The sequence below is a fragment of the Panulirus ornatus genome, chromosome 13, assembly GCF_036320965.1.
Source record: "Panulirus ornatus isolate Po-2019 chromosome 13, ASM3632096v1, whole genome shotgun sequence".
Classification (NCBI taxonomy): Eukaryota; Metazoa; Arthropoda; class Malacostraca; order Decapoda; family Palinuridae; genus Panulirus; species Panulirus ornatus.
In genome coordinates, this window is record NC_092236.1 from 20344518 (window position 1) to 20354517 (window position 10000).

The 10000-nt window shown below is 47.3% G+C and overlaps 1 protein-coding gene across 1 annotated transcript in view; it reads right to left on the reverse strand.

Moving 5' to 3' along the window:
* The window catches only part of RhoGEF64C (Rho guanine nucleotide exchange factor at 64C), a 284605-nt gene that overhangs the window by 99344 nt on the left and 175261 nt on the right, over positions 1–10000 (reverse strand). Inside the window, exon 2 of the mRNA XM_071668711.1 lies at positions 2491–2542. The gene's annotated coding sequence lies outside the window, so the exon portion shown is untranslated. The remainder of the gene's footprint in view (positions 1–2490; positions 2543–10000) is intronic.

A 10000-nucleotide genomic window follows, 5' to 3' on the forward strand; every position in this document is an offset into this window, starting at 1 on the left:
CCACTACAGTCTCAACCCGAGGTACGCGGGGTTGAGACTGGCTGCTGCTTCCCATAGTTTCTGTACGGGGATCAGCAACACAAAGACTGACCATTACGATACATGCATAAGGCCAAGCTGTGGAATTATCTTCCTATCTTCGTCTTTCCTTCTTCCTATAACCTTTATACCTTCAAAAGTCACATCGGCACACACCTGTGGAGGCCTGGTTACTTTCTACATGCTTTCTTTCCTTTCAGCTATGATGGCCTTGATCAGGGCACGTTCTGCCCGCGCTAACTCGGTCACTTAAAGAAAAAAAAAAGCAACAACTGTGGTAGCAACAGTGGCAGCAGAAGTGAAACGCTATAAACACCATCATGACTGCAGCTCAGGCCAGCTGGGGGCACTGAATGTAAAGTGGATGGTGTGGTGTGTGGCGGCCGTGCCCCCAGCTGATGGGAGGTGATCCTGCTGACTACGAGAACAGCTGGTGTTTGGAGGGAAGCGGAAGGAGAGAGGGTCATCCCAGCAAAATAGGGAGTAAGTTGATGGCTGGTGGGTAAGGGAGGAGGCTGGTCTTGCTCGTTGGGGAGTCAGCTGGCGTCAGGTAAGGAGGAAGAGAGGGAGGGTTGGTCCTACTGGTTGGGGAGTCAAATAATGTCTGTTGGGGAGGGAAGAAGTCGTGGTATTGCTTACTGGGAAGCCAGGTGATGAGGAGGGAGGGTTGGTCCTGCATGTTGGGGAGTCAGCTGGAGTAAGGTGGGAAGGAAGGGAGGGAGGGCTAGTCCTATCAGCTGGGAAGCAAGCTGAAGTCTGTTGGGGAGGGAAGGAGGTTTCGTCCTGCTTGCTGAGGAGCCAAGTGGTGTCTGGTGGAGAGGGAAGGAAGAAGGCATGAGAGAAGTAGGCCAGGTCATACTCCAGGGCACAGACTGGGACACATACCAAGCTTCAAGAGAATACAGCTTTATACAGTAAACCATACAACAGGCATTATGATATCACAAAACACTCCCTTGAATATACCAGTAAACACGCTAAGGTATACCAGGCACACAGGACAAATGCCAGTACGCGCACTAAACTATAACTGGGTAAAAACCACTGGGATACACCCAGAATAATCATGAAGACACACCAAGACGCACCAGGACATAAAGACGGAATGCTTAAGATACATCACCACACACACACACACACACACACACACACACACACACACACACGCAAGATGGTATCAGAATAATCAAGAGAGCTGAGGTACAAGGAAAGGCTGCACATCTTGAAGAGAGAAGAGTGAGGTGTGTGTGTGTGTGTGTGTGTGTGTGTGTGTTTAAACAGACTGATGGCGAAGACGGCGAACAGTTCTTCGAGGACTGTAGACCATAGGCCATAACACAATACTAAGCAACAAACTCAAGAAATATGTGACCAACTATTTCTATAGTTTCAGAGTGGTGGAGGAATGGAATAAAACGTCTGAAAACATGGTTACAGGAATTCGTAAAGTTGTGACAGTAGAGGATGTTCAGGAAATGGGGTCCCACGAGTGTATAACTACCCCCCAACCCCTCGTACAGTACAAATAGGTAATCATACACAAACACACACAGGTAACAACAGACAGCCACTCACCAAGGAGGCACCTCCGCCTGGGTATCGGGAAGGGTTACCGACAACGGAATGGCGAGCCAGCACGACGGTAACTGTCAAGTTTCACTCTCTGGCCCACGTCGCTGCCTTTTCTTTCTGCTTTATACACACGTGAGTTGCTAACATTCAGTTCTCAAACACACACTCTCGACATGTTATGACACATGACACTCGAAAACATGTGTCCTGTGGTGAGCGCTACGCGCTGGACCTGCCTTAAGGCAAAAATCCGTCAAATGTATCGTAGGTTCACGAGACTGGGGCACCACGAGTGTAGAACACTCTCTCCATTCTGTACAATGAGGTAATTACAAAGACACACACACACACACACACACACACACACACACACACACACACACACACACACACACACACACACACACATCAGCTCACACAGTAAGACATCCCAGGACACACCGAGACACAGTTCACCAGGTCACACATCAGGATACTCCAGGTCACATCAAGAACACCAGAGCACACCAGGGCACTCACACTAGGATACTCTAGGGCACACCAGGGCATTTAACAAGATATTTCAGGATACACCAAAATGCTCCAGGACACAAGGGCACACACAGGATCCTCCAGGACACAAAGCACGTTGCTCCAGCCTGGAAACGCATCAATGTATTCTAGAACACACCAGGGCACACACTAAGATATTTCATGACAAACAGGATATTCTAGGTCACACCAGGACACTCCACGTCACACACCAACATACAACATGTCACACACGAGGACACGGCTCACCAGCTCACATCCAGGATACAACTCACAAGGCAACCAGGTCATAACTCACCTGCTCACCAGGGTATACGGAAGGACACAACACACCAGGACACAACTCACCTACAGTAGGAGGTCAACTTTGGCTTGCAGGACGACACTACTCGGTCGCCATCTGGAAGAGAAAAGAACACATGAAACAGAGATGCCACAGTACACCCACACCCCACATTTGCACACTACACCTACACTCTATACCTACATACTACACACTACACAATATACCTACATGACATTTCTTTCACCATTCGCTGAACACGATTTCCAACCTTTCAGCTCACTGGCACGAACATTGGAGCACGACGTCCGGGATACGACCTTTGAGTTCAATGGCCATGAACCAGCCCATCATACCCGTAGGCCGTGCCGTCGCACCTCAAGGGGGTAATGGTCATTAACAGCCGGGGACAAAGACCCTACCTTGTCGTACCCAATACACCGTTACCACACCAACAGGTCTACCCCCGCGTCACCACACAGGGTGCCTTTCGGCAGCGGCAATACTGGGACCCACTGAAGCAAAAAGATGACCCGCCTCAGGACGCGTAACTACTGCACTACCATACCACAAAAAAAAAAAACCTAACATAATAAAAGCTGTAGACACAAGAGGTGACCTTTAACGAAGAGCTCCTTCCGTATGAGAAACGAAAGAGGCCGAGGGAATTAATATGTACATGAGGCGATAACTCTGATGGAAGTATTCAAGAAGCATCATGAGTCAGGATGACCGTCGTTAAGTTATTCCTCGGAGACGAATGAAAAAAAAAAAAAGTCTTGTGTCGACGTACTCTCCGAAGGTGAGTACATCCATCGATGCTTTTACAAACGGCTGAAAGGGCGAACACGAACCTGCACAACGAGGTTACTAACAGGAGCAACAGTCTACCGTTCAACAGGTTAAGCAAACAGAACCTGTACTAGCCTTCCGACCGAAGGTGATGAACAGTTCCCCGTTGCCCAGCTGGACAACAAGAGGGCCAAGCTAGCCTCCCTCCTGACGACGGAAGGGGTGAACACCGTCCTCCTCCTACACACCCAAGCCAACCAGATCTGGTGACTTAAAAGGTAAACAACAAACACTGAGACGTGAGGGAGGGTACGGGTGTGAAGAACTCCTGCCCGGTGACTGTTGACATACAGAGCTGTGTGTGTGTGTGTGTGTGTGTGTGTGTGTGTGTGTGTGTGTGTGTGTGTGTGTGTGTGTGTGTGTGTAATTAACTATTTGTACAGTACGGGATGGGAATCTCGCACTCGTTGGGCCTCGTCTCTAATTCGCACATTTCATCAGTATTTTTTTCTATTTTCCAATGGTGGTTACACTTACTTTAAATCGCTGAGGTTGGTTTCTATGTATCTACCCATTTACCTATATATCTATCTATCTATTTGCCTATCATGGGGAAGGTTCGTCGACTCTGTCAGATGGTGGCGAGAGCTTCAGTGGGGATCTGGTGTGGCAGAGCTGAGGAAGCCGTCAGTCTCTGTGGTGCTTCCACCCACCACCACCAGATGAGTCCAGGGGAGAGGGAGGTGTCGCCCGCCTCCACTCATGTCTTCAGCCCTTCGACGTGAGGGAGGTCGACAACTCCCCCCTCTGCCATACCGTCCTAGGTAGGGTGTGGAAGACAGCAGGATAGTAAGCAGCGGCAATGAACGGGACACTGGTCGGTCACATCAATGTATGCAAAGAGGCAATTTTGTAACAATTTATTCAATGAATATCAGCCAACTAGGGTCTGACAAAGACCCTTTATGACCTACGGAATCCTTTAGCCTCATCACTCACAGGGTGAGCACCTCAGCACAATAAACTTGCCGGTGTTACCAGCACAAATCATATCAGCCAGCCGGACGAACCTCGACACCCCAGGCAGGACAGTGGTTCCCGGCCTCAGCCAAGCCTCGGCCCTTGGCCCCGGCTACTACCCTCGGCCGCTGTCCTACCACTCACACCCATGCAGGCCAACCCTTAAACTCCTCCCACTTCCCATCTCAGGTGTACAAACTCAGGATGATTGATGCACATAACACTTCACACGACTGTTCTCACACTCTTCACATCACGTCCTCATACTCGAATATGATCACATGTTCGTAGATCGTAGTGTTCGTAGATCAAGTGTCATTGGCAACAGTCCGATTCCCTAGGAGTGCCTGGGTCCAGCAGCCTCTACCACACACACACACACACACACGCACACACACACACACACACACACACACACACACACACACACACACACGTATACACACGAAACGGATCTTACCTCGCACTTCCATCAACTAAAGGAAAGCACGCACTTTAAATGTCCAGATCTCCAATCTTAATAAAAACTGTCAAGTTTCCAAAGTGACATCTTTTTCGTTTGATACTAAACTTAACCACTGTGAATACATGTAGTTTCCTGATGCCTCGCCTTCAAGACATAAGACTTTCTCAGTTCACCAACTACGGTAAAGAGGCTACTGATGAATTGTAATGTTTAACAAACTGAGCTTTGGTTCACGTTCCCAACAAGACAGTTCTTTTTTTTTTCTTATTTCAAGGACACGAACCAAAGCAATTACAGATTTCAAAATGTTTCAGAAGTTTCCTCACAGCCAAATAATTCTTATGTCTATACAGACAAGGCTGGGCGAGCAATGTTGATTGATAAAATCAATTATTATTTAAGGAAATACATTTTAAGACTACACACAGCCAATGTAACTGTTTCACTGAGATGAAGTAACATTACATATCCCATAGCGCTGCCTCCTCACTCACTCACTTCGAAGTGTGGCGACCCGCGAGGAACTCACCCACGACTTATCGTTCCCACTGTTAAGTTCCGAGCAGGGAACTTCCCAGAGCGAGTCGCTGACAGACCAGTGGCTCCTCCGTCCCTCGCTCTGGTGGTCGTGACCTAAACTGTACTCGACCAGCAGGACGTCTGACCTCTGGGACACGACAGGTGTCATGTAGTCGAGGCGTCTCATGACTGCCACAAATGGTCAAGCCAAACACTTGCAGTGATGTGATATTTACACAGGGTTAGTGCTAACTAATAAGTAAGAGGATTCATGACAAACATCATTTATTATTATACTTCTTCCCAGCAGCTTCGTCACCAGAAACAGTCTTGGAAAATAATGTCCACGAGTCCTGAACCAGAGATAATATTTCCTTATCAAACTCCATGAACAGAAACATCTAAGGCAGGAAGCAGCCAGCCCCAGTCACGTTCCTGCTGGGCCACACTCAGGGAAATAGTGGTGGGCCGTCCTGACAGCCCAGGCTACATATCTGCAGCGATCGGCAAATTCAGGTGATGGCCAACCCAGCACCTGATGGAAATTGTAACATCTGGGTTCCAAATCATACGTTCACTGTTTCGACTTTTTCAAAAATTATATCCCGTCGTGCGCACGTTTGTCTATCTGTCTGTCTGTCTGTCTGTCCTTCTTGTGTCTTCATCCATGAGGAAGATCAACCTCTGTCCTCGCTCCTCCAGTGATCCTCTGACGGAGTAGTCCTGGAGGGCTGCCAGGCCGTCTGACCGAGGCCCGTCATCAGCCGTCGCCGCCGTGTTCCAGCTGTCGCTAAGGTCACCCCAGAGAACCACAGCCTGGCGACGCCCACCGCTGCCCCCGCGCCTGCCACCCGCACCTCGCCGCCTGAAGGATGATACACCTACTGTTCTCTGAGCTTCCCACACTCAACAACTCGCCTCCTTCCTCAACAGCTTCTTCAGTGGAGTAATTCGTTCCCACTGGCGTTCGAATATTCTACTTCCAGTGTTATGAGTGGATGACACACTGCTAACTGCCGTGTCAAATAAACACTCATGAGGGTAAGATTACGACATACTAAAAACCTGGCATTAGCAACTATTCCGGTGATGTGATAATTACGATGTCAACAACCCTTCCAGTCGTGTGTTTTCATAACATTAAAATTAATTGACATTTATGAAACGACTTCTCTTCCACTGGTGCAAACGTTCGTCCGCTGCGTCACAAGATCCCCACTGTTGCAGACTTACCAAGCGGTAGAGCCTGCTGTCTTTCGTCACACTTGTATGTGTTGGGACACAAATCATCCACAGCCGTGGGCCTGCCTCACACTAACACCTTCAGCTTCCCTCTCTCCCAGTGACGTAAGCTTACGACTTAATTATTTACAGTCCCTTTTCTTTTTCACATATTGCAATTCATCAAATTCAAAACAAAAATTTAAAAAACGACAAGGTAGAAAAAAATAAATATTTCGGGATATTCAAGCTGCAAGAGCCTCAAGAAATCCTGTCAGTAAGCAGAAGGTTGAAGGAAGATGATTCAGAATCTGTGCAATGACGACCATGGCGCAGGTAGACGAATTCCTGCTCTTGGGTTGCCGGCCATAAAATCTCCTTTTCAGAAACTGTACCCGAGGACGGTGCATGGCAACACACCGTCCAGCTGCTGGGAGAGTAACACATGCATACTGGACAATATTACTGCCTGACAATATATATATACAAAAACCTGTCAAAAATACAGTCTATAAACTATCATACAGTGGCTCTCGGAACTACAAGCACAGATGCCTGTTTTGTTGTTTAAATCATTCGCTTTGACCGCAAGATCCAGTCATTCTTCAGGGAAACAAGCTCAGGCCGCAAGATCTAATCATTCTGAAAGGAAAGACAAGCTCTGACTACAAGTTCCTGTCTTTCATCAAGGTAAGACAAGCCTTGACTGCGATCCTGTCTTTCTTAAAGAAAAGACTAGCTTTCATTGCGAGATCCAGTCATTATCAAAGGAAAGATAAGCTTTGACTGCAAGATCTCGTCATTCTTAAAGGAAAGACCAGCTTTCATTGCGAGGTCCAGTCATTCTTAAAGGAAAGACGAGCTTTGACTGCAAGATCCAACTTTTTTTTTTAAAAGAAAGACAAGTTTTGACTGCGAGACGTACCCAAGCTCAACTACGGCAAAGTATTGATTTCGACATCTTTCTTTCCTCCTCTCCTAACACTAGCTTTGGCAACATTAATGGGATGGAAGATATGAATCAGCGATGAACAAATGTAAGTCGAGTTTTCCACTGAGGAAAAAAAAGAAAATCATTCACAAGGAAGCACAAAAGTACATCCTTCAGGGAACTCTTCTTGGGGGTTTGTGGACCAGCCTTCTGGTGACACGTGAAGGAGTTGAGAGTTAGCAGTCAGGAGGTGAGCGTGTTTGTTAAATCCATCTCGTTTCACCTTTTAATGCACCTTTTAATGGGGAATATACGCAAAGCTGTGGTCCCCTGCCTATCAGGCTGCCGAAGAGGTTGCAACGACTTTGCTACTCTCCTACCCTGCACTCAGACAGGGGCTGTGCGCACCTGATCCAACACATGAAAATGGGAACGAAGTTAATGACCATAGCTACATACACAGGTGGCTCGGAAACAAATCTCATCCTGTTTAACAGAGAGGAACGTCAGAAAACAAACATTCTAATCAGAACCACGAAACATTATTAAAATGGAATAAACACTGAAAAACTGTCCACAGTATATAAAAAATGACAAGTTATATACAAAGCAAAATAAGAATGGAATTAAATACATGATACACATACAACAGTGGCATTAATATCATTTAAAGCCTCCAGAAGTATGTTCATACGTGTTTCACTGTTAAAAATGTCCAGATATAAAAACAAGTGTGCATAACTGCGCCATTCAACTATCAAAATCTCTTTCCACTGGTATCATAAATCTATCAGCAGTGTGTGTATACTGTTACTATAAGTCTGTCAAAACTGATGTGTATACTAGTCATTACATTGTCAAAAACTAGCGTCTCTACCAGAATCTGTCAAAACTAATGTGTCAGCCAGTCATTAATCTGTCAAAAACAAGTGTCTTTATCATACAAGACTACAAATCTGCCCAAACTTATGAGCTTATCAGACAAGACATCTGCAGAGAAAATACATACACACCTGGAGCATTAGTGTCAGAACTGGAACGTATATATCATCAAGGCTATGAGAACGACGGTATGAGTACAACGTTACGGTCCCTGAACACGGCGGTACGACCCTTGAGTACGAGGGTAAGACCCTTGGCTACAATGGTATGATCCATCGTGTTAGATGGACCCCATCGCCGTGCTCAGAGGTCGTGCCGCCGTGTTCAGGGACCGTAACGTTGTACTCAAGGATCGTACCATCCCACTGAAGGGGTTACATCTGTCAAAATAAACACACTGGCAGCGTACACAACTACCACTGCTCTGTCAACAAAGCAATGTGCAGTGGATGTCCCTGTCCTCTTCCTCTACTACAAACAGCCTCGTTAGGACCCGGCCGTCTGTTGCTGTCTAAATTCAGTTGTGTGAACGCCAACAAAAATCCTCTGACAGCAACAGCAGCAAACACAACAATGACAGGGCGGACATTGTATTACACAGACGTGCGTTCGATTACCCAATTAACTCCGAACGATTATAATCGAATCCCCGACGCATGCGGAATACGAGCAGACCGCCATCACAAGGAACACATCACGTTCCACTACGCACGGCAGCACGTCCAATACGCACGACGTCCCACACGGAGTCACCGCTGAATAAAGTTCAGCTCCAATTCCTCGGAACTGGGGAATGTCTTGTGGAATGAATACATCGGTGTAAAAAGAAATTCGCACCATTTTGTGCTATTGTTCCGTGCGACCTAAAAACGAAGAAAAAACTTTCATTTTATATCATATAAAAAAGCGCAGACCACGGTTTTCCCTGGTTACGACTCGACTCGGCGTTGTAGATGATTACGAAATTCGTAGTTCGTGTCTCACGAACCGACAATTTCGATAAACGGATCACATATGGCTTTACAGCGTTAAGATAACTGTACGAAAGTATAGGATGACATCTGAATATATCTTTTTTCATACTTTCTGTTTCCTGTGTTCAGAGGTAGCGCCTGGAGCGGACGAAAAACAAAAGGCCACATTCGCTCATATCGACTCTCTAGCTATCATGTGTAGAGCACCTACCTTACCCACAACCCGGCCCCAATGGCTTCTCCGTGTGTCATTATCTATTCTGAATGGAAATCACACAGAATATAACAGCCGGGGGTAGAGTGATATCAGCTAGGGGTACATCGATTTCTGCAGGGGGTACAGTGATGGTGTCAGGAGGAGCTACTGTGACGGTGGTGGCAGCTCGGGACACAGTGCTGTCGTCAGTCTAGGATGCACCAGTGTTAGCCGGAGGTAGAGAGGTGGTGTCTCTGCCAGGGGTGCAGTGATGGTGTCAATAGGTTGTACAGTGTTAGCCATGGGTACAGTGGTGGTGTCAGTCAGGGGTACAGTGGTGGTGTTAGCCAGGGGTACAGTGGTGGTGTCAGCCAGGGGCACAGTGGTGGTGTCAGCCGGGGGTACAGTGGTGGTGTCAGCCAGAGGCACAGTGGTGGTGTTAGCCAGGGGTACAGTGGTGGTGTCAGCCGGGAGTACAGTGGTGGGGTCACCGTCACCCAAGGGTACAGTGGTGGAGTTAACTGGCGGTACACTGGTGTCTGCCAAGGGTACAGATGTGCAAGCTGCTGTCACA